Genomic DNA, 24,895 nt, shown 5'->3' on the forward strand with positions numbered 1-24,895 from the left:
CACTTGAAGAATGACAGATCTTGTGAGCTTTATATACCAGTATAATGAGATTATGCTTCATGACCCTACTGCATTTGACTTTTACATTAGAGAATATGATTCAGGAATTCATTTGAACAATCCACAAAAATATAAATGAAAAGATTTTTTTTTTTTTTAAATTGCTGGTTTCTCATTAATTGCACATTGTAACTGACTCACAGGAAAGGAAGAATCATAATGAAGAAAATCAGAAATAAAAAGGGACCCACAATCTTAATGTGTACCAGTACTGAAAAAATTACAAAAATATCATGAAATGCATAGAAAACTATATTTCTCTTACTAGCTTTATTCTTATAATATTATCACATTTAAAAAAATACAATTTTAGAAAAAAAAATGAACTATAGCTTTTTGCAGTGATAGGCGACAGGTCAGAAAAGCATTTCAGAATAATTTTACACCTTTTAACCTTAAAAAATACTTTGCTGACAATTGAGAAAGGGCCTTAAAAGAAGCGCTGATAGGCATTCTCACAGCAGGGTTGCCATGTCCCATCACATAGCAGAGGGTTTCTGCATAATGTATCCTGTAATAAGAAGTGTACTGCAAATCACAAGGCTTGAGTAGCAGTTTTAAGAAAGTAATCCTTGGCATGAACTGCTATTAGTGATGACACTGAAAGTTTGTTACATAAAACTCTTTAGAAGACACAAAGAAGGTAAACTGTTTAAAATTTTGATTCTAGCCTTGAAAGAACTACTTTGTCACAAAAATTTGTCTGTATTTAAATATATATTTAGTGTTCTCTGTTTTTTCATTTTTGCTTATGCTTGGACAAGCTTGTTAAATGAAAACTGCAGAGTTTAGTTAAATGAATGTCACTTCTCTCTCATTCTCTGCCACAAATGGTAATTGTTCAAAAAGTGTCTTAACAATTACTGGTGTTAATTATAAATGCTAATACGATCAATGATCACTGAGAGTCCCCATGTTGCAAACCCTTTACAAATGGGGTAAAAACAAAAAAAAAGAAGAAAAAAAAAAAAGGCAAAAAGAAAGATTTTCCAGTATAACAAAGAATAAATCATTCCATCAAAGCACAGCAAGCTATATTCATGCTTTAATAGCTAGAGTAATCAAAATGGAATATGAATCTAGGAGAAACCTTCTTGTTGAAATAATTTTATTTTTGTCTGGAAATGTAAATAAAAGAAAACGTGAAGGGGCCATTTCCAGGCAAGTTCTTTTCAGTGTTAATGATGCAAATCAGTGAAGTTTCTCAGTCCCTGGGGAATCTTTTTGTCTTTCTCATTTCCATAAGAATGATTTTTAGGTGATTAAAATAAAAATCTAATGGAAATAAAAATTCTTTATACTTTTCTCACAATACAGTTTAGTAGGTATCTGAAAAAAACAGAGCTGGAATTGACTTTAGAACTATAATAAACCTTCCTAGGAGAGGATTGGTCACAAAATGTTTTTGTATTTCTAATGGAGACATTTTTGGTTGTCTTTAAGAGTATTTGAGAGAAGTTGCAGTCATTTGAAAGCTTGATGTTTCAATGTATCTCCAGCATTTTCTCAGCGGCTAGTAATGAGGAATGAAATGTTTCATTGTGTTGTTTTCTAAGTGAGCATTATAAGAAATGGGCATCCACATAATAATTAAAAATTTGGCTTGCTATCTTTTTGGCAAATAGTATTTTTCTGAGCTAGATTCTTCTTGAATATCAAGGACTGGACTGATAGTTAAATACTGGGGAAGCACTGATAATTTTAAATGACTTTTAATCCCTTCCTTCCTCCAGAAAGAAACTACTTGAGAGACTCATTAAAGAGCTGCTGTTAAACTGTGGCTTTGCCATAGGCTTTGTTTAGGGCAGGACACACCACATTGTGGTTCAGGATTGGTTTTACTTTCCTTCTTTTTCCAGGGAAGAGGGAATGGCAAAAATAGAGATCAACCAAGTCCATGTCTGCCCCACGTCCAGCACAGATAACACCTCCCTCCCTCCCTCCCATGTAGGGGAAGAACTAAATGATGCCCTCCACTATCCTGACCCGCTCTGCCCACAGAGAGAGAGGAGAAATATCACAGACTCTGCTCTTGCACACGTGTGTGCACATAAACACAGACGCACGCACACCTTCTCCTTGTGCCTCAGGAGAAAGTGACAGCCTGCGGGGGAGATGGAAGAGCCACCCGCCCCCCAGCACGCAGCACGTCTCACCCGCACGCTGGCGGGAGAGGGCAGATAACAGCAATAACCATGGAGGGAGCCTGGGGCACCTTACGCATGTGCGGGAGCTGCTGCTGGGTTGCGTGGCCAGGAGCAGAGAAGATGACACGAGGGGGAGTATGCTCTTGTTTTCCAGGCAGTGCTCAGCAAAAGCTCTCCATCCTCACGTTCACTAGTTGCTATAAACTGCCCAGGCCCAAGCAAAGAAGCAAGACTGCCTCTTTGGCATGCTCGCAGCCACCATCTCCAGTGAGAGCTGAGCAGGGACGGGGAAGAGACGCTGCTCTGGCACAGGCAGGGAGCCCCACCACTGGTGCTCTGAGGATTCGGGGCTGCATGAGGAGGCTGGAGGCAGGAGGCACAACAGGGAACCAAGTCTCCATGCAAGCCCCAGCCCATGCACTCCTGTAGGTTTGACACCAGCAGGTAGGGAGGCTGCAGCCCTTCTGGAGCTGGAGATTACTGTGGCTTGGAAATGGATTGCTTCCCTCTGCATCCCATCTTCAGCTGCTAATGAGCCACCAAGGAGACTCAAGTTGTCCCCAGGGCAGCTTGGGTCCTGCGTCTGGGTTGTGGAGGAATGAACAGAACTCTAGGGCTGGGGGAGATGGGGAACAACTATCCAGGGCAAATACACAGCTGCCTGATGCCTCTGTGACTCTGGGTGGTGGTTTCCCCCTTGACCCCGCCATAGCACCTGGCTGAAGACTTCCACCCCTGCCCCAGCCTTTCCCAGCCCTGAAGGGAGGCTTCCCTAGCTCTAAAGGGGGAGACCTGTGAAATGTTCCCGGCCCTGGTGAAGTCAGAGGATTCCCAAGCTCTGCCGTTCCGTAGATACGAGTCAAAGGCTGCATAGCTTCAGACGGGATCTAAAATCTCAAAACAAAAAAAAATATAATTCTTAATAATGCTTCTTAATCAACAGTACTTCTTAGTGTGTTTTGACATTTACTTATTAACTGTTGTTTGCTGTCTGGTATTAATGTTAGAAAGGTGTTTGTCTCCAAGCTGTTCTCCGGATCCTGAGGAAACTTCATTTTTTTGTTTCCTCATTGTTAAGAATCCCACTGAGTCATCTGAATCCAAGAGCCCAAGCTTTGAGAAGAAATACCTATATCTGATGAAATCATGAGTTGTGGCAACATCACTAATCTGTAAGTTTAATGCTATTCTTCCTGTTTGTGTTTGGGTGACATGAGGACCAAATTCCAGGAAAGCTCTTTGAAGCCTTTAAGGAAAGAAATGAACACTATGGGGAACTCCTTCCCAACCTCCACTCCTCCTCATAGTGGGGTCCTGAGCCTTATGTCATGCCCCTATGTCCCTATGCAGTGTATGGGAGACCCCAAAATAGCCCACACTGCCTGCTATAACCATCAGGAAGAGAGGAAGGATCAGAGCAAGGTGCTCCCCAAGGAACCTTCCCCTGCCCCCCAGGGGGGTCAGCCCTGCCTGCCTGTGTGCATACCCTCACTCAGCCCCCTCCTTGTGGGAGACTAAAACACTTCTTCCAAAAAACCTAAATAGCATACACTTCTAAATGTAGGACAGGTCCAGTGTTTTACATAATTCTTTATAAACATCTACTGTCCAGTGCAGTTGCACAGGATTTAGGAGGCTCTGGCCTCTCCTCTTTCTGGGGAGACATATTTCCCATTCCCAGGGTGAGCTTACTGCCTGGCTAGGAGCTTGGCACATCCAGGCATCCACTTTCCATGGCTTGCCAGAGAGTAGGAACGTGACCCTGTAGCCTAGGGGCTGAGTGAGGAAACCTGGGATCTACTCCCACTTCAAAGAAAGATCTGAGGGTAAAATCAGCCTTGTCCTCATCTTTCCTGCCTGAGGACATACAACTATATAGAGTTTGGGTTCCCCTTCAGGAAAAGTGAGATGTGAGTTTGATTTCTCTCAGGCAGAGGAAAGACTGCACCTAAATCCCCCATTTCATAAGGAAATAGAAGAGCATTGTAGATAGTGGACAGATACTGATGCTGCATTTTGCAGGGATCCCGTTATACTCAATGTCCAAGAGAACATCTTACACACCAGGTAGGTGACTTTGCTCAGTCTGCTGAGCCCGTTGCTGGATGCAGTCTGAACTCTTCTCCCAACAGGCCTGGGCTTGGAGGGCATTACATGGAAGGGGACTTTGGTGGAAATCTGTGAGCATCCGATTTGGTCCAGGTCTCTCCTTGCCCTGGTGTACTCCTCACAGGCCTTGTTGCTAAGTGAGACTTTGCAATGTGCATCCTGCAGTCTTCCCTTGTCCATTAGGTACAACTCCAATGCACTTCCCTCTTTGTCTTCAAAATGTAGCGTTATGGATCGCAGCCTCCTAGATGCCAGGTAGGGCTGGAGCCTGTTCTGGGAAAAAGGTCCAGCAGACCTGCAGAGAGTGTAACTGGATACCACACAGCTGACATGAACTGGTGTGGAAATGCTGTCAGATCACCTACTCAGAAACCTGTTTCAGACCGTGCCATCTGCACGTCTTGCCGCCTGCTTCCAGCCGGTGCCCGCTGCTGCTCGGGGCCTGAGACAAGACCACTTCTTCTGAAGTCCTCCCAGCTGTTGCAGTGATGTAGCACACTCCTCCTGTGGTGTGGGCTGGAGCAGGCTGAAGCTAAACAGGGTGATGTCAGGCTGGGGTGAGTTTTCCAGCCAGATGCAGGTTGCTTGAGCACACGTTGCTCAAGAGACAAAGAGGCTCATGTTATCTGCCCTGTCCATTCCCTGTATTCATCTGGACCGTTCATTTATTTCTCCAAGTCAGTTTTGGGGAGATCTCCCCACATCTTTAGGGGAGTCTTCGGCTGGGAGCCGCAGAAAAGACAAAATGGGGCCATATGAGAAATCAAAGTTGGCTGTAACCCAGACTTTGCTTCCTTTGCCCTCTACTCCAAGACTGGATCAAGACTTCCTTCATGTGAACCCCAGGAGCACCTGCAAAGTAAGTTAAAAGAGGAGCCATTTGCAAATCTACTCCACTTGGGGCAGAAAACCAAGTGGCCTGACATCTTTTAGAGAAAAATGGGAGAACGCTGCAAACACTACTGTTTTCCCAGGGCTAGACAGCCTCTAAACCAGGAATTACAATTTTGAACTTAGGCATCTCAAAATGCCTTTGTGCTGTTTCAAGGGCCTAAATGCCACCTGACTCTACCAGGGTGTGTGGGGGACCCTCCTGCAGAGAACTTCAAGGCACAGAGAGAGTGAATTCTCACCAGACTTCACGGTGTCACAGGAACGAAACATCTCTTCACCCAGTCAAATTGTTTCTAGTGATGCTCTTACGGTTTTCTAGGGAAGATTCTTTGTAAGTTTTCTGGGATTATCCTTTGTGGCTGGATCCTGCCCTTGTGTTACATCCCCCAGAGAAGCAGTTTGAGCTGGGATAGCTCTGGTGGTAGGTGCAATAGGATTGCTTCAAAAGTTTCAGAAAAATATGCTCAGAAATGTGGAACTTTCTTCACCAAGAAGGTGAATCGGCCAGGATAAGAAATCCTGTTATAATTAATTAATTAGTGAATTAGTTGGGAGGGACCCTGAAAAGTCTAGCTGCTTATCCTAGAAGACAGGCTGAAGCCCACACTGCATTCACATTTTGGTAAGGACAGAATATATCCCAGAGAACCTGAACAGGAAGACCACCTTGCCTCATATTTGCAGAAGGACGCAGCTCTGTTGCTTTCCCTCTGCTCTCAGGTATTTCCCAGAAGAGGAAGCTCCTGTTGTTTGCATTTCTCTCTGATGTTGCCTTACCGCAGCCTTCCATGGAGAAGACTGGAAATGCATCGTACATTTGCAATGGTTCTAACAGGTGGTTTTGATGTACTTCTGAGGGAAAAACATAGACGTTGAACAAGCTGTGTTTGTGGTAGGGATGGCGTTTGTCTTTGGTTTAGAAATCCAGGTTCAAAAACCCAAATTATTCTTTCTGCATTGTTGGAGGCACTTCACTTTTATTTTTGTCACCGACAGTAGCACCTCAAGCCACACAGACCAACTCCTAGAAAATTCACCCACCTCCTGATCTTAAAAACCCTGCTTGCCTTGGGTCCGCAGCCTCTGAAAAAGTTGTCTTGGGAAAGATGCCCCCCCTCCCCTCCTCCTTCTCCTCCTCCTCCTCCTCCTCCTCCACCCTGCAGCAGGACCCATTGTCCGTCGCCGGCAAGGCATAAAGGAGCTAACGAAGGAGCCAGCGAGGAGGTATGACGGGGTGATGTCAGAATATTTCCAGGGAAAGAATGTGTTGGGGGCGCTGGCCGGGCGCAGGGGCTGGGGCTGGCGGCCCCCAGCCCCACCCCGACATTCTTCTTGTCCGGTTCCCACAGGCGGAGAGTGGCACGGGGGGTCAGAGTGGACGAGCACAAAGGGAGACCCCCTGCTGCCGGGGCCATCGTGCTGGGCTGTCACTGCTACTAATTCATGACTTCACCTTTAATCTCGCTGATCCATTATAGGTTAAAAAGAGACCCATTTTAAGACAGGACACGGGGACAGGGACAGGACGGGAGGGGGAGAAAAAATAAAAAATAAAGGAGGGGGAGAGAGAAATAACCCTCACTAAATTTTGTACAATTAGATCCCATCTGCCAAAAATAGACTTTGTGCTTTTTCCTTGTCCTTCCCCTTCACTACAAGGATATGTATTTTAAGAGGTAAGCTGATAAATGCAGCTAATTCCAAATTTTAGCACATGGGGTCAGAGGAAAAAGGAATGGGGAAGAAAGCGGGGACCGGGGAAGGAAAAAGAGTAAGATTTTAGGAACAGGGCTGCACAATGGATAAGATGGGAAGCATTCAAATGGCTTAGCGCTGCCTTAGAGCATGTTTTGTGAGGTCATCATGGGGAAATGACTAAGAAATTTATGAAATGCTGATGTCAAAGGTAAGCTGATCAAATCAACATTGATTCAGCAGAGTAATAAATATACGTGTGTGGCACTTACAGCATGTTTATAATGACACAAATACTTAATGAATTCTCAGAAATCATTAGACCCACTGTGCTGTGAGTGGTAGATGAAGTCTCCAGAAGTAATTGCGCTTTATATTTTTGTTAGTGGGGTAATTGCTTTCAATTTGTCCTTTAACAAAGATTTTAGGCTGTTAGTTTGAGGCAACTAAAATGCATGTTCTCAGTGAATTTCAGAAAAAAGCAAATAGGAAAGAAAAATGCGTAGTCTCTGAAAAAAGCAGAAAGGTGATAATTTACTTCCTGGAATATTTTTTAGCATCTAGCAAATAATTCAACATTCTTGCATTTCCTGGTTTTGTCCTACCTGAGTGAGGATGCTGTAGGTATCTGTGTACAGCGCTTATTCAGGGAGTTGGGGTATTGGTCCTTAGGTTTTTTGCTTTCTCCATCTGCTCTTTGACAAAAAATTGTCACTCCAGAAGCAATTTTATTAAATCCGCCAAACTAGTCTATCCCTCCTCCTACTGCCCTGATGGTATCAGAGAACATTGAAGCCCAAGAAGGAGACCGCTTTCGGGATCCTCCCTGTCTTTAGCCCTTGAACCGCTGGAACCACATCTCATAAGATTTTGCAATGTAAGTACATAAATGTTTATACTGCCAGACGTGCACAGTTTTTGCCTCTGCTATGGCACCCTATTCCTTCCTTTCTCTCCTCCCTGTAGAGGAGCTCTGGGAGTTGCAGGCATCGTGGTTTCGTGGGTGCCCCGCTGCCATGAGGCAAGAGTGGACAGCAGGGAGGGTCATCATGAGGATGCAAAGCGCTGCCTGAAATTTGCAAAGGTTTTTGGGTTTCTGGGATTCCTGGACAAAGTCCGTGAAGGAGATCAGCTGCCGGTGTCTTTCGTGGGCAGATATAAGAGAGAATGGGGACCTTTGCATGAGGCACTCTGTCAGCTGAAGTCAGTGATGAAAGTCCTATTGAAAAGAGCCTCGGATCAAATCAAAACCTGGTTTCCTAAGAGTGACACTGCCTGCAAACGGAGGCAGATTGAGGTCCATAGCAGGCCAGCGCTTTGGACGCATTCTGCTTACTTTAGTCACACAAAATGACGTATTGATGCAAGTTTCCAGGATCCAAACAGGCAGTCCTTTCATAGGCAAAAGCCTTAATGAAGTCACTGGCAAGCAGCCTCGCTGGCCTAAGGCCTGCAGGCTATTCCCCTAGTCAATACACTGGACCTAATCTTATACCCCTTGAGCATCAAACTCCATGTGTATTTTCTGCAAGTATTTGTTCTCCTTCTGCGAAAGCGCAAGATTTGTGTGCTGCAGGGAGCAGTGTCACTGAGCAGCTGCTTCTCCTTCAGCATGAGTTGTTCAGTCTATAGACTTCACTCCCTACGAGCTGGGCAAATCCAAACTGCAAAGCTGAGGCGCGAAACAGCGAGGACCTAGACTGCCAAATGCAGATGTCCTATTTTAATTTGTAAGTGTATGTTTGAAAACAACAAAACAACAACAAAAAGGATTAAAGCAGAAGGTTAAAAAAAAAAAGGCTTCAGAGGGTATTATGAAAATATGTATTTTTACCTGGTAATCTTCTGACTGCTTCTAATTTAGTGGAACACATTAACTCCTCTTGTAAGTCGACTGCAATCAATGGAGCTGTCTTAACAATGAGTTAGAGTTATCTTGCAGAGTGGATGTCATTAGCTCTTTGTAAGCATAGTCCTTCTGGTTTCTGATCAATCAGCTACATTTTTTTTTCCTATTTCTGAGAGTATTAGAAAGATGGATTGGAATGGCAGCTTCGTGTATTACCTCAATTCCAAACTGTCATCAAACACTAAGTTAACATGATAAAAATCATAAGGAGGTTTCCAGGGGATGCTTTGTTTTAGGTAAGGAACCCGTGTTCTTTCTTCCTGAAAATTTTTAATAAAGTTTTTCCCGCGTTACAATGTAATGCTCAGGTAATAACGTAAAAGGCAGCTTTTAGAGATGAAAAATTACCATCTCCTTCTCCACGCTCCTCAGAAAATGACAGAATTAATAAAATCCCTCTCAGATAAAACATTTTTTCTTCTAAATTTCGTACAGCTTCTGTAACACATCTGTGGGCAGGTGTTCAGAGGGAGTCAGGAAAGCAGCCTCTGTCTGTATCGGCTGAATTAGGGCTGAACTGATGACCTGGATGGCCATGACTTGGCCTGGAAGTAAAAGCAAGGAAGGGGGCAAGGAGGCGATCCAGATTACCACTTGACAGTAGATCTTTGCTGTAACCAGATCCCTTTTGTTCAGTAGGATGTGTGCTTGCAGTTCGTGGGAAAATAATCCTGCAGGCTCTGCCTCTGGCTGCTCCACCTCTGGTCTAAGCCCACAGGTGGGCTCACAGCTCGAACTCGCACCCGGTGCTGGTAGTACAAGCACCTTGGGTGCCGTTTATACTTTTACAGGGAAAAGTACACTGTGAAGAATCCTCAGGGGCAGGTCTGTCTCCCTGAGGCTCCCTGAGAAATGGAGCTATAAAAGTAGCATGATGCACCTTTTGAAAGCTGAGGTATCCTAGACCGAGGGCAACAGAGATCGCAATTTCGTGAGAGAGAGGATTGGAGTCTCAAACACATCTAAAAATGTGGCCCTTAAATATTTAGCTGTCTCTTTGGGAACTGACTTCCTCTGACAACCTGCATCCATGTCATCGTCGTGCTTGATATGCTATAAATAAATCCGTGCTGTTTGATGCCAATCAACTAATACCAGGTCCTTATCACAACAAGCTCACAGTACCTCATTCAGCATGCTCAAGGAGTTATCTTTCTGTCTCCTTTTTTAAGATGAAGCTAATCCATTGTAAACCCCATAACAAGGATCCACTCACAGGGTGAAAGTATAAGCCGTGCAGTTTTTAAATGATGTTGTATATGTCTTGTGACTCTTGCCATTAAAGCCACGAGTATGAAAAGATGCTCTCTGTTTTTATGCAGCACTGCTGTGGAGATAGGGTAGGATTTTCCTTGTGCTTGCTGAGGGAGTTGTGCATGGTTTAATTAAAATGTATTATTGTATTAGGGCTTTTTCTTTTTCAAAATAAAGTCAAGGACCCTACTGAAGACAGGGACATTCACGCACCCAAATCTGTGTCAGAGTCCTGCTGGCAGTAAGAGCTTTTGCACAAACATCTGATTGCAGAGTCAGAATTCAACAAAGCAAGAAGAAACAGGCTGAAGAGCAACTATCAAAGTAGATGCAGTAGCATAGAGAGTGGGAAGTGGAACGGAGAGAACAATAAGTGAAGAAACAATGAAAAGGTCAAACACTTATTCAGGATTCATAAGTACAAATGTTGTAGTCCAAGCAGTGCATGCACAAGGTGAAAAATGTAATTCCTGCTTTTCACTTATTTTTATTTTTCTCTCCATATTCTTTTTTCTAGCTCATCAATACCACTGAGAGAAATCTTGCTTGCAGTGTAAAAAAAAAAAAAAAGTGTGAGACGCAAATAGTAAAGGCACATGGTAGGCAGTAGGACAGGAAGGACCACCATTTTCTCGACTAGGAACATTTTAGGACATTTTAGGAACGCACATTGAATTCAGAGTGTGATACGTTTCGTGCAAATGGTGTTGGGAGCAGTTGGTGCAGAAACATGATCTTCCTCCGTCCCTCCTTTCACACAGTGCTGGCTGGGTCAGAAATAGCTGGATGGGGGAATCCCTACTTGCCGTGCAAGCAAGCTGGGGCAATACACACATGGTGATCGTGATTCTCCAAGCTCCAGAGTTTGCAAAGCAGCTGAAGCAGCCTGGGCAGAGCGTTTCCTGCCTCATGGGTGGCTCACGGATGCCTGGTGTGCCGACCCATCTGCCAAGGCTGTGTGGGTGCAGAAGGCAGGTGTGCCCCTGTGTGGGTGAAGGGCCCATGAGGAGAATGTGGGTGAAGGGGCCATGAGGAGAATGGAAGAAGGAAGTTGTCACACTGGGGGTTGTGCATTCTAGTACTACTTGAACCACTTTTAACAACCGTCAAACCAAACTCACCTGAAAAGGATGAAAGAAAGCCAGCATGGCAGATTGCTGTTGCTGAAACTCCCATATGTGGTACCTTCAGGGATTCCCTTCATCACTGGTATGCCCCATCACCTTCTTAATCAGGAAAATTTATGTCCTTTTCCTGAGATTCAGCTTTCTTTTTTTTAAAAAAAAAGAAGGGTCCCAAACATTCTGCAGTGCTATTTACATTCCTGTTCTTTATCTCTTCCTGCTGTGCACAAGTTCCTCATGCTCTCTGATGTTATTTCCTTTGTACACGCTTCCTTGGCATGTGGTCCCCTCCTTCTCTGCACCTCCTGCCTCATCACCATCTCCCACTGGCAGTTCCAGCCCCTGCTGGTGCCTCCAGCTCCTTTCCCTCCCAGGCAGCAGCTGTCTTTAACGGAGACAGCAACTTTGTTTGGAAGAACCCAAGGACACTGTGGTCAAGGGCTTGGACCTTCATGAAGAAAGGCTGTAGGAACGAAGAACAGCAAAACCCATGTTACTTTTGAGCTACTACCTTGCAGTTGCAATGCCGAGCAGTTTGTCTGCTGCTTGCATAGCGCTTTCTTCATGCACTGCAAAAACGAGTACAGTGGTGCAATGCCAGGCAACTCTCAATGATGGAGCAAAGGGTAGCTCTGGCACCTCCATGCATCTGTCAGTCAGTCACATGTGGGATCCTCTTAGCATTTGCTGGGTCTGGTTGCAGCAGGTGACAGGGCTGCAGAGGCTAGTTTATTTGGGTTTGACAAGGCAGTGAACAGATTACCATAGCTTTGAGAAACAAGTGTGATTACATAGTGGCATAATTTCTATTAAAATATAATTCTGAATTGCTCCTGCATTTCTCTGACAACATAGAGGGGAAAAAAAATATTTTAATTTGCTTAAAAAAAACCCAACAATAAGCAAACAAGTTGATAAATTAATCCCCACAATAACTGCATTGGAACTTATACAGTTACAGTGAGGCTTCCTTTGGGTCAAGATATTCCTTCACCTTAAGGCCAAAGATGCATTTAAGCATCACCTAATAACCAAAGAGCAAACATAAGCACTGGGCTGATGTGTCGTCCATTTCCCACCCTCTCCAGATTGTTTCTGTCCATCTCATGCTCTTCGAATGGCAATGCAAAGCCCATATGCCACGGTGTCAGGGGAAAATTCCCAACACGGCATCTGGGTGCGTGGCAGATCCCGAGGCAGTTGGTGTGTTGGCTTTGGAGCTGCCTCTGCTTTTGTCATGTACCGGGGGTTGGTGATGGGACTGCCTTGTCACCCCACAAACTGCTTTGGATTCCAAGGAATCACTAGGATTGTGTTTGTCAATAAGCTCCCGCTTAAATCCCTCATGAGATCTCTATACAGACCTCCTTTATGGTGAAATAATGAGAATTTCTTAATGCCCATGTGTGTGTTTTGGGCAGAAACATGTGGGTTTAGTTTAAAGTGGACCGTGGCCTGGTACATACAGGTCACTGTGTACTGGGATTTCTTTCTCAGAAAACTCTTGAATGCTCTTTGAAAAGGCCTCTTCCCACCCCCCCACCCCACCCCCTCCTTGCTCATGAGTGTACAAGCCACTTCTTGATGAATAGGATCCATAATGCCCGGAGATATTTGAGATCAAGCATATGGTCCATTGAATATGCATGTAAGCGGGGAGGGAGGGAATTGGTGTGCGGCACCGAGGAAAGTGTGTCTGAAAGTTAAGCAGTGTGGAGTTCGAAGGCAGCCTTTCTGCACATTTTGGGAAACTAAACTTTCTACTTCCTCTGATGAACTAGTTACTAGAAAGCAATTTACGGTCAAAAGCATAGCTGGGGTGTTTAAGCACTCAAACGTTTGGTTGTGACTTGTGTTAGAGAGAATAATACCGTTTTGATTTTGTTTTCCCGCAAAATGCTTGTTTTTACAACCAAAACATAAGACGATAAAATCTTAAGTTATTCAAAAGTGCATATAAAGATAAGAAACTTCTTCAACTGACAAATGACCAATTCTTCACTAGGACAGAGGCTCAGATGACTCTTCTTCACATTTAAATGAAAAGAGTGCTTGGAGAATACCGCATTCTGGTAAGTTTTCCTTACCAGTGGAGAGAGAGAAAGGGAGACAGGACTGAATAGGAGCGATTGGGCATGAAGTAGTAACTATGAGGTCCTGGAGGCAGGAGAACAAGAGAGGGAAGGAAGAAAAAAGAGAAGAGAACCCCGTAAAAAGGCAAGGGGGGAGGAGGAGGGTAAGAAAGGATATGTAGTGGTTATTTAAGCGATGCCAGGGAAAACTGGGATGTGCGTGTGTTTCAGAAAAAAAAGATAGAATCCTGAAATACAGACACTGAGCCAGGAACTATGAAATTTACTGGGAATAATCTTGGGGAAATTGTTGCATGTCTAAGATTTGAATCAGTTTTTTTCAGCTTTGGACTTTTTTATATCGTTGTCACAGCATATTTTTTTCATGTGAAAAAACACGAATTAATCTCTTAATTACAAATGTATTATGGTTAATTTACATCATGGACCAAAAGAATGTATCTCACTGCATTTATTTCCTATGGTTGCTGCAAATCCTAGAGAGTTGAAGAATTAGAGAAGATTTAAAGGAACCCCCTTCCTCACGTACATGTTGTGACAGTGTGGGAACCGCCGTTAAGTGCATCGTCATCAATATTCCTTCTGGAGGAATTTCTGGAGGAAATACCCACTTTCTGATTGTATTAGGAAGAGTGGGTGTGGGAGAGAAGAAAGATGCTTTGCTACAGCATGTATTACCCCTGAATAAATAGCGCAAAATTGACCTCTTGCACATCATAACCGAGTCCTGCAGGTGGACCATTTTTTGAAGGGCACCGTGTGAACGTGTGTCCCTGTGTGTGTGTGTGTGTATCTGTGAAAATGCCTGTGGGGGAGCATGTTCTGATACAACCTCTGCTTCAAAACAAACACCAATCTGAAACAAAACCCAGAGGAAAACCTCTGGACTTCCTGCTGTCTGCCTGGGGCAGGACTAACCCTTAGACTCTCCCTCAGCATTCACCCATCTCTTAAGCAAGCCAGATTTAAAATCACAAAGATGAGGGGAAGAAAGACATTAGGTCCATATACTGTCATTTTTATCTATCCACATAGGCATTTTCAATAGTGTACTTGCAAGAGTAGTTCTTCCCAGCTGTGGGTCTGTCCTGTGTGCGTACTGAAGATGCCAGCTTAAAGTCAGGCCACTCATTCTATTACAACCAGTCCCTGCCCTGTACAAATGTGTCCTGGTAAATGCTCCTGGATGTGTGAGATCCTTACATAAAATAGGACCATTTGCTTTTATATGAACTTCTTTTATATATTCTTCTGAGGAAATCCATTTATTTGTCCAAATAGTGCCTACCATAACATGGACACTCTCAGGTAGGTATTTTGTAAGATACGTAAGCTAGGTTGTTTTAAAAATAAGTAAAAAGAGAGGAAAATGGTGAGCTCTTCTAAGGCATCTCAATAGCAGGCTGGAGAACAAGCCTTCTGGCTGAGCTTCTCATCAACAGTGATTTCTTCCTGGGAAATCCCATAGCATAACGAAGCCAAGTGCATTCAACCCTTGGCCTGTCTGAATGTGCTGGAAGGGAAATCAGCCTTTAGTTGAGTTTCTTCTTCCTAGATCTCTTAAATGACTTTAAGCGCATGTGGTGGTGGGGAACCTGGAGGCAGGTCTTGCCTGCGAGAGCCATACAGTTGGATAAAGTGGAGGGATCAGCCACTTTCCAAAACAGTGCAGCAATCCCTCTAGAGACTTTTTAAAGTTATTGAACGTATCCAGGAGCAGTGCTCTCATGCCTAAAATTTAAAGGTCAGTATTGCTTAAACACTCATCAGAAAAGTTGGTATGAAGGGAAAAGCGCATAGATACAGGGTATTTGTTCTCCGAAAATTCAGAACAAAGAAGTACCTTGGACACATACGTGTTCAAATCCGCTTACTTCAGTCCCATGCCGAAGCAAATTAAGTCCAAGTAAAATATAATTGTCAGAATCCGGTTATACTCAGGACGTTTTCTGGGTTCCTAATCACTGTGGATCCTATTTCACAAAGCGCTGAAACGTGCTTGAGTCCATGCTTCCATGTAATTTAAGCACAAGCTGTAATGTAGGCCTGGCCTCAAGCAGTTGCTGAATAAGCAGAGGAGTGCACACATACCTAAAGTCAAACAGGTGCTCAGTGATGCACCGAATCATGGTCTCCTCCTAAAAATCTCCCCTTCTGTCACTAAAGAAGATGCTGCTAAAGCTCTGGTTGCCTCCAGGCGCACCAGTCCAGGAATGAGGTGCCAGGCAAAGCATTGTGAGGGAGCTTGTGCTGAAGGAGGCAGTTCTGTATAAATACATTTCTGGAGTGGTAGGAATGACAGCATCCATGATCACTAAGCTCATGCAAAAAATGGCTTTTTTTTTCTTGGGAGATAGGGGGAAATGCCTACTCCACACTGAAGGCAACAATGCGCAACTAGCACTCTTTGCAGATAAAAAGATGGAATTTTCTGCACAGTATCTAGAGCCCAGTGAATAATTGCCTTAATTAAACTAAAGAAGATTAAGAATAGTAGGTGTATCTGTATAAAACCTGCCCCAGATTCTGATAACATCCTTTGTATTGTATGCATGTAACTGATTCCTGTTTGTTTGCTTTTCTCATCATTGAGCATTTTTTATTGTGAGCACTTTTACCTCTATTTCCCCCCTATTTTTTACAATAGTCACTATGGGGCTGATATGCACATTGCAACATCTTGTCTTGCTGCTCTAAGTCCTTCCAGGCAGCCACAGGAATGCGTGCAACTAGGGGGAATTATGCAAGCCTGTACACAGACATGAGAGGTGCACTGAGGTAAAGACGACACAGCCAAGATGGGTGATGCTCCTAGGACACTTTGTGAGAAAACTAAATACTTGCCAAGTCTCATTGTAACACATTTTTTGATTTATGGTAAAAAAAGATTCCTATGTACGATGTCTGAGGTGGCAAAAACGTATTAAAAAGAGAAGACCTACAAAGCAAATGACTAGAATAAAACTGACTTCTGCTGGCAACATGTGACAAAATTTGTGGGTTTACTCGTGTTGAAAAGTGTGCCTCTGATTTTCCCTGCCTCAGTCTTTACTGTCTTCCTAAAGATTTCATCAACGCTGTCATTACAGAAGTTGTCCTGCTTCGTACCCAATGTTTTATTTTATATTTGGATATCACTGATATGCAAGGGATAAGCTATTTTCCTGCTTAGGATCCCCTGGAATAATCATGTGTTGGACACTGGGCAAATAAACTGGGCTGGCTGGAAGCCTGCTCAACTGCTGATGGCCCGCAGCTGCTCTATGGCAATGGCTGCAGCCAACAGCAGAGGAAGGCACAGGAAGGCTCAAATTGCAGCCATATTACCGAATTTGTTCCTTCTCTGCTTTGTCCTCCCTATGCCCTCACAGCTCTCTTTATACCTGCCGTGAAGAGGAAGATGGTTCAATGGAGGTGATATTCCATAACCACCCAAATTCCTTCCCTCACTGAATCTTGCCGCCCACTTTCTAGTGAAGTCAGGCAGCATTTGTTCCTCTTCAAATGCGGCATCCGTAAGGACAGTAACCAGGGCAGGATTTTTCCAGCAAAGAAGAATATGCACTTCTTATATGCAGGGGTGAGCACAGGTAAAAATCAGCACAGCCTCGACTTCCATTGTGTGAGATTATTTATGTCAGTAAGTGTAGAACCAGGGCCGATATCTCTCAGCACTGGTGCTGGATTTCCACTCATTTTGTACTAGGGTCTTCCTGTGAATCCCCTGCGGGAGCAGTTCAGTGGTACTTAAAGGGATGGCATTTCTGTAATTATCTAATTATTGCTCCAAGGTTCATTCTTGTGCTTGTTAAACCTTCATTCCAGTGAAAGTGTAACCCCACACTATTGAATTTGAATAAAAAGTGGTTGAGAATCAACATCAATTCCCCAGTAGTCTTTGGAGTAGGTACTTTTGGCTTACTTTTATCTTTTCTGGTTTCAAAACATGGAGTTCAGACCTGGCCATTCTGAATAGAGTGAAAGATTTTAAAGGTAGTATGGTGTGCTAGGGGGGCTGTGATTCTCCATCAGATTCTTTGTGTTGGCTTAAAAAATTCGTGGGACATCTATTTCTCTGATGAATTCTATAACAATTTGGGGTGACTACTCAATTATCTGAATTTCTGTTAATCACTATCAATTTCATTCTTAAATTCTGAAAGATCTTTTTTAAATTTTCAGCAAGAAAGCAACAGTGAATTAGGACATATTTAAATTCAACAGCCTTTCAGTTACTCACCCCTTACTTGATGTTGGCTTATGCTCTTTCTTTAATCCCTTCATGAGTTCCCTCCCCCTGTGTGAGACCCAGGAGTCTAACACAGAAAAAAAAAAAAAAAAAGAAAAATGAAAGATGAAGCCTATCTCAGGTTACTTTCTTTTGGTTCCTACTTTTTAATTCTCTTCCCTTTTCACTATCAGCCATGAATATTACATCTTCATTTGAATTTTCAGCTGCTGAATCACGATCAGTTGAAGATCCAGTAGGCCTGCGTTACTGGATATAACTCAAGGGGTTATGCTGTTTTTACTGTTTGGCACATACTCAGGAATGGGAACTTAGCTTAGCAGTTGGAGCATATGGCAGGGGGAGATAGGCCAGCATCTTGGATGAAGATGCATGTATTTTGTACTCTCATGGTATGATGCATTCTTGTGCTTTGCAGATGGCACCTCAGAATTGTTGCTCTGAAAACTAATTTTGCCCAGCCACACAGGTCTGCTGACACAAGCACGAGGATCATCTCTTTCTGCGCAGACACTACTGCACGCTGCAGATATCCTAGGCAGGAATTTTTCTGAGAAGCACACCTGCATCTCAGCTGCTGTGGGGAGCAGAAAAAACCTCTGGAACCTGTGACTGGCATTTGTATCCGGAGAGAACAATTCAGCGAGGCACAATCACTGTCTTCATGTAATACTTCATTACTGCTTCTCCTAGAAGTTTATTACGGCATAGTCGTCAGGGCAAGCATAGAGGGAATACATTGATTTTATGACAGCTGAAAAGAGGGGTTCATTCTAATTGACAAGACTTAACGTTGCCTTTGGTTTCCTGGCAGCCTCTTTGTGTACAGACAAACCATCAGTCCTCAGAGAAACTGCTTTTTTACTAAGTAGGGCTCGTAGCACTGATAGTGCCACTCTCCAAAACTTGGGTTTTCTCCCTCTCTGCCTCTCTGTCCCCCACAAAACAAACACACCTGTTACTTGTGCAGGTGGACCAAGGGCTTGCTAGAGATGTTTCAGGCAATGGATTCTTTGCAGATAACAAAACTGCACATCAAGGTACGAGTACTTTCCATTCTCTGGCATAATTTGGATTACTTACAATCACTTTGGGAACACTTTGTAAATGCACTAGGTTTGGGTGCAGTTTTTCTCAGAACTGTATTGTTTCCGCTCCAATCTCCTTATCATTTGCTGTGCCATGTCCCTGAGCTGAGTCAGGCAGATGTATTTTAAAGACCAATATCTCCTGCATGTGAGGTGGGCTTCATATTAGCTCCTGTCAGGTCTTCTTAGCTTTCCTTTTTTTTTCCCCCCAAATTCCTGTGCTCTCTGCAGGACAGACAGCCCCAAGTACTCATCTGTGCTTTTTGCTATATGTCCTCCTGAAACAGTTTGGCAGCAAATAAATCTATGGGTGATGGACACAAACAGTTAAATTCTGTTGTCTACCTGCAACAGGAGAGCTAAAGGAGAAGTAGAAATCTAAATTAAAAACGGATCTGTCAAGCAATGAATGGGATACTGTCTGGAGTAATGTGAAAATTACTGTCTGCTTATTGTGTACTGAGGGGCTTTTTTTTTTTTTTTTTTGAAAATGATACCAAAGAACTATTATTTACAGGACCCCTGAGCAATTATTTCCACATTGGGCTAAGACAAGAGAGCAGTTGCTGGCACTACCAATAATATATGCCTGCCTGCTACCAGGAGGCTGGAAAGCTCAAATACCTTCAGTGTAAGGGATGGATTCTAGGGAGGAACCTCCTCCCATCACACAACTTCTGTGGGACAAAAAAGACACACGCATTTTTTGACAGCGTGCGAGTAGATAAGAGCATATGCTGCCTGCAAACGAAATTCTAAAACAGCAGAGAGGTGCCATAATCCCATCCTGCATTCAGATGTTGTGTAATTTAACAAGTTCTTTCAGAAAATGCCTCATTACCCACAGCAGAAGCAACCGATGTGCTACATTCATAGCATAGATTTAAGGCAGATTTGAAGACTTTAAATAGAAAAATATCTGCCCTCTGAATTTATGTGCTCCCTTATTTTTCCCATTTTTAGACTCCAGCTGACTACCTGGTGTGCCTGATTTAGGCTTTCTGACTACTACAGCATCCAAAATCTTCAGTGATTCAGACTGCTACTAACAAACTACGGTTCTTTGTACAGTCACTGGAGAGAAGCAGTTTCCATGCCTAAGTGCAGACCTGACTAGGACCCATCACTGCATTTTCTGTTTTATCTCCACAAGCAGGAAAAGTGAGTAATTCTGAAGCACTGAGAAAAATCCTTCCTCCTGCCCTGGGTTTCATCTGCCACAGTTCCCCTGGGAAGAAGACAAGAAGGGGATCACAGATTTTATTTTTTTCTGCGGGTTTTGTTTGCTTCGAAGATTGGACTGAGTTTTCTCTTTCTTTCTCGTCATAGCTGAGGGGCAGACAAACATGAGTAGCTTTCCTCTCAAGTCTATTTTCAAAAGTATGTTATGTGTCGGAGCATTGCTGAAGTATTAGTTCATAGCAGTCTTCACAAGTGTACAGAAATTAAAAATCAGTTCTAAAAGAGTGCACAGCACTGGTAGTAAGAAGGGTTCTATGATAAAAACATTTTTAATTGGCTTATTTAAGAGAAGCCTTTTACTTACTCCTTATCTTGGAGACAAATTTATTTGCATCCAGGCACTTTATCACAGTTTATTTTGGAAAAAAGTCACCTGAGAAGATTTTGAAGTCTTCAGAGCAAAACATGCTCAGAAACTACACTGGGAGGCAGGTTCCCTGCTAGATGTAACAGCTCCAAATGGGGGAACAGGAAAAGTCTTGAAAATCACAGCCAGTTTTTCCACAAGTTACACATCTGAAAAATAACAGCAAAGAAACTGAGAAAGGCTTTGCACTTTACCTTTGCCATAGTGATCTCTGTTTTCACTGTTATTAAGCATAAGTTTGAACGTGTACATTCTGAGGGGGTTTTTTTAGTGATAACTGAAACATGTCTTGAAAACTTAAAGGGAGGAAAATAGCATGAATGGAAAGTGAAACTCCACTTGGTGTTTCCTTTATCAATTGGTCTATCTAAAGTGAAAACCTCAGAGATGAAAATAAAAGAAACAGTGGAAGGCTTGGAGAAATCTTAACAGAAGATAAATGAAAAAAGATATGTTAACAGATTACTCTAATGAGAAAGAGGCTGTTACTGTACCAAGAAATCAGAGGCTGTTTTATAACATTTATCCTCCAATGTAGTGCCTAAGTTCTGTCATATACATGTTATGTACCTTATTTGAAAGGTCCCTTGAAATCATTTGTGAATTTTCATGATGTAAAACATAAAAAAAAGGAAATGAAAAAGGAATGAGATGTCAGCATATGTCAGAGATGACTCGTTTTTCAGCATATTATAGGAGGAGAAGATATGGTACCTGAAGCTGAAAATCTAGAGACAGTCCAAATTAGTTTTGAAACAAGTACGGAGAATAAAATACTTGTTAGACTATCTGAACCCTGGAAAGCGAGTCGATTACTGCTAGCATGGACACAATGAGGTTATTTTACCAAGTTGATAGACTGTAATAATTACCAAATATGTTCAAGGAAATGGAATGCTGTATTCAAGTTAATCCCATCCAGAACTTGATTAGCTTTTAGAGCTCAAGCTTGATTACCTTGACTTGATTAGGAAAAAAACACCACAAAACTAGCAGACACTTTGAGCCATCAAATCATTCTTTTTCCCAGTGGTCTCAGTTAGAGTGGATCTTACATGAGAAAGCAACATAAGGCTGGCATAGACATCAATTCTTCCTCATGAGATTTGCACAGAACTTGTTGACCATCTTTTGCCTGTGAAAAAGTTGCCAGATGCACTTTTTTCTTGAGCTTCTCTCTATAAGAACATGTGAAAGATGGCAGTACACTGATGGAAATAGTTTAAACATTCTAGACAGACACAAGAGAAGAGTTTGTGTCCATGGAACTGCTGGTGGTGCTTCTCACTTAGGCTCAGACTGCTTATAGAAGTTCTTGTTAGACTATGTGTGATGCCCATCTAAAGACAGAAGTGCTATGGCCTAGTGTTAAGAGCCAGTGTTGTGCCCATCTTTCTCTTATTTCCCCAGGTAAAAACTGTGTTTTGTCTTAGAACATTACCTGGTCAATGGATAATGACTGCTCACTGCTGCTAGTTGTCATATTGAATATACAGCTGGAGGACTACATGGATTTATAGATACGGAGATATTAAAAATTATTTATACATAACAAGATCTTCAAAAGCTGTCCAGACATGGTCCTGCTCTAAGTGTGACTGCTTGAGCAGGGGAGTTAGACAAGATGACCACCGGAGGTCCCTTCCAACCTTGACCACTCTGTGATTCTGTGATAGCGTCACCAAAATTTGTCTGATCATGGTCTTCGCTTAGAAAACAACAAATCATGACACACTCTTATGAAGAAAATACTAATAGTGTGACTCTTAATTTTTCATGTCAGTCCTCCCTTTGAATATAGAGATGTCAACCTTCTTGCAGATAGTTACTTGTTGGTGGTTGTCAGTTCAAGTGGTGTCAGCAGATACAGTCTGGGCTGATGAAACTTAATGAGCCCATTTCTCATTTCTGCCCTGTACATCTGACATGGCTTCGCGGAACCTTGTGAAAACATCATATTTATGTTGTGTGCAGATGCCCTTTGGGAGCCGGTGCGTCTCTGCACTGTGTGTGAGCTTTTGAAAGGGTAAGCAGGAGTTCCTCCTGCGTAGCACCAGGTCTGCCGGCTTGCGTGGAACCATTGCACTGGAAAAACCAATCTGTCTTTGAAGGGCTTTGTGCTACTGCCAGCGTGAGGCTGGAGCTCTGCCAGCACCCGCATTGCCACGAGGGCCAGCGGGTGCATGAGGAAAGCGGGATGATCCCTGAGCCTCTCCTTCCCACAGCTCTCCCGCACAAACCTTTGCAGAGCTGAGCCCCGGCTCTCAAACCAGTGTAATTTAAACAACAGCCTTTGGATAACCATTTTAGTGCCTGACATTGACAGATATTAATCACAAAATTCCTCTATCAGAGGCATGCAGGAGGAACTGGAGTTGGATCCAACCAGATATAGTATTTTAAGTACACTGCATCAGCAACACAGTTTTGCCCATGGTGATTTCCTCTGTACTCTTGCGTATGATATTTGCAAGCTGGGAGCTGTCACAGCTCAAAAGCAACAACAGAGTTCAAGCAATTAACATATCCTTTCAATCGATGCGGCCCCCTAATTTTTAAATGATACGTGTCATTGAGGTTTCATATTGCAAAGAAAAAGTTTCAGAAACATTCCAGAAAATAATTCTTACTATTTTTCTCCTATCTACCATGTTGGTAAAAAATGGTGGCATTTCTGGTAATATTTTTCCCGTTTGTCACTGGGAAAAAAGAGTAGTTTTTTAGGAATTTTTTTAAAGTATTCCATTTTCTCCTACTTGTACAAATGGGGACAAATTAATCTAAACATAATTGGGGTGTAGAATATGAAGGTCTTTTGATCTGTGAATGCTGGTGCTACACTCAGCAATTGTCATCTCCTTACAGGTAAGTTCTTGAGGACATTTACCACCCTGGGATCTGGGACTTCAGCATATTGTGTTAACTGATGAAACTGGAGGTTGCACATGTGCCTGCACTTTGTCACTTAACCAGAAAGTGGAGAAGGCAATAGTGTCTTCTTCCTCTGGCACCCACATTTTCCTTATCTTCGAAACCTGGTACCGCAGAAATACACAGATGTCTGTGCAGTGCTGATTGCTGCTGAGTGGTTCTAGCGTGTTTAAACACAGTATTCTTGGTCTTTTAGGTTGTTTGGTTTGGGGTTTTTTTATATGGAGGAAGAACTTAGTTTCAGCGTGGCCCCAGGAAAACATTGCTTCTAGGAATAGCTACTGCCTACCCCTGCTGTAAAGAATGCAAGAGGAGGATGCAGCAGTGAAGGGTTTTATCACTAATGATAACTGCTTTTTATTTATATTTCTGAAACCTAGCTTGCATACTATTTAATGTAGTGGTTCTGATGCATGTTCCAACTCCCACGTGGAGATAGCTACTCCCAGTACAGTTGCACAGAACAGTCAGCTGCCTACACTTACAAAAATGCCAGCTGAACTCGTGTTTTCCTGCAGACTGCTTTTAGTAGGCATGAAGAAATGGGGTATACACTTGTCATGGGCTTCCTGAGAACACTTCTGTATCCTCATGGCTCGGTCTAGCCAGCTAGTGAGGCCATATCCAGACTGATTTCTTGTCTTACATGTAGTTTTGCCATGTTTCTCTGACTGGTGGGCAAGGAGGAGCCTTTTACAGACTCTCAGATGTCATTTGAAGTAATTTCTTAGTAACTAGCAATCCGTTTCCGGAGCTGGAGGTGGCCTAAACTGAGCTCCAGCATGACCATTAACATTTTCTCTTTCAAGTAGAGCCAGTGATTATTTTTTCCCTCTGGGTGCACACTTGCATATCTTTACAAACAGGGCACTGTTAGATTTCTACCCTGCCATAAACTCTGACTGCAATACCTCATCCACTACTGACCTGAAGTGAACTCCAAGGAGAGGGAACAGTAATAAAGCAAAACCCAGCAAACAGTGTGAAGCTTTTGTAAGATCTTATATAACTGAATTGGCTATATTGGGAACTTGCCTTTGGTTTTAATTATAGATTTAAGGGCGCACTTATCGGGCTCTGTGCCATCTCTTTGCTCCCTCCCTTCACTCTTGATTTGCTTTATATAATAAGCAGCCACTACAAAAAGGATGTTTTTCCCCCTTTCTTTCAGCAAGAGGAGAGGCCGACAAAAGTTCACTGGGGGATGGGGAGGTCTAACGTGTTAATTGTCTTGTGTGTTGCTCTCGTTTTGGGCTTTAGCGTGGTCCCTCCAGAAGGTTTCAAAGGCCAGCTGTGAAAGCCCAGCAAAACTCTGTGGTGTCCCAAAACTGGCCCATGTTTCTTCCCAAAAGCCGGGGTCAAGTGATAAGTACTTCTTTGAACTTCCAGGAAAGTGTCAAGAGAGTGACAATTCTCAAATCTACCCAAATCTATCTCTTACTCACATCTGTTTCCCAGAATACACAAAAATTGCTTTCACAGATGCAGAGCCAGGGCAAATGCAAAGCAAAAAGGTCTTCTGAGGGCCTTGTGAAACATTAATGAAAACTGAGCAGAGATTTGAGGAAAGAGGACTTTGATGCCCAAAAATTTAAAATATAGCCAAGTCAGTTTATGGTGCTTGAATAACACTTCTCAGCTTAATCTTTAACTCGATTTGTATTCGTCTTTCTTGGTGACTTCTACCTCTCAGAGCATCTGCTGTGTCAGTTGTTACATGCATACAGGGAAAG

The sequence above is a fragment of the Charadrius vociferus genome, unplaced genomic scaffold (genome assembly GCF_000708025.1).
Source record: "Charadrius vociferus isolate BGI_N301 unplaced genomic scaffold, ASM70802v2 scaffold218, whole genome shotgun sequence".
Taxonomy (NCBI): domain Eukaryota; kingdom Metazoa; phylum Chordata; class Aves; order Charadriiformes; family Charadriidae; genus Charadrius; species Charadrius vociferus.